The sequence below is a fragment of the Fragaria vesca genome, linkage group LG2 (assembly GCF_000184155.1).
Source record: "Fragaria vesca subsp. vesca linkage group LG2, FraVesHawaii_1.0, whole genome shotgun sequence".
NCBI classification, from domain to species: domain Eukaryota; kingdom Viridiplantae; phylum Streptophyta; class Magnoliopsida; order Rosales; family Rosaceae; genus Fragaria; species Fragaria vesca.
In genome coordinates this window covers 10,584,303-10,584,677 of record NC_020492.1, presented here as the reverse complement: position 1 = coordinate 10,584,677, position 375 = coordinate 10,584,303, and positions in this window count along the sequence as shown.

Here is a 375-nt window from a genome sequence, read left to right as displayed (position 1 = left end):
AATTTATCAGAGGTGGATGTGCAATATGAAGAAGAGGATAAAGCACTTATGCTGCTAACATCTTTACCAGCTTCATACGAGCAGTTCATCACCACACTTGTTTCCGGTAAGGATTCTCTCAAGTACGATGAGATTACCGAAGCTATTCGATCTTATATTAAGATGAGTAGCGAGACCGAGAGCTCTCAAGGAGGCCTTCAAGTCAAGGGCAAGGAGACAAGTCAGTTGACAAGTAAAGAGGATAAATCTGGTAACAAGGGTACAACAAAATCCAAGAAGAAGTACAAGGAAGGTTGCTTCAAATGTGGTGCTACAGACCACTTGAAAAGAAACTGCAAAGAAGGGAGGATGGAAACACAGGTGACGGCAGGGAGT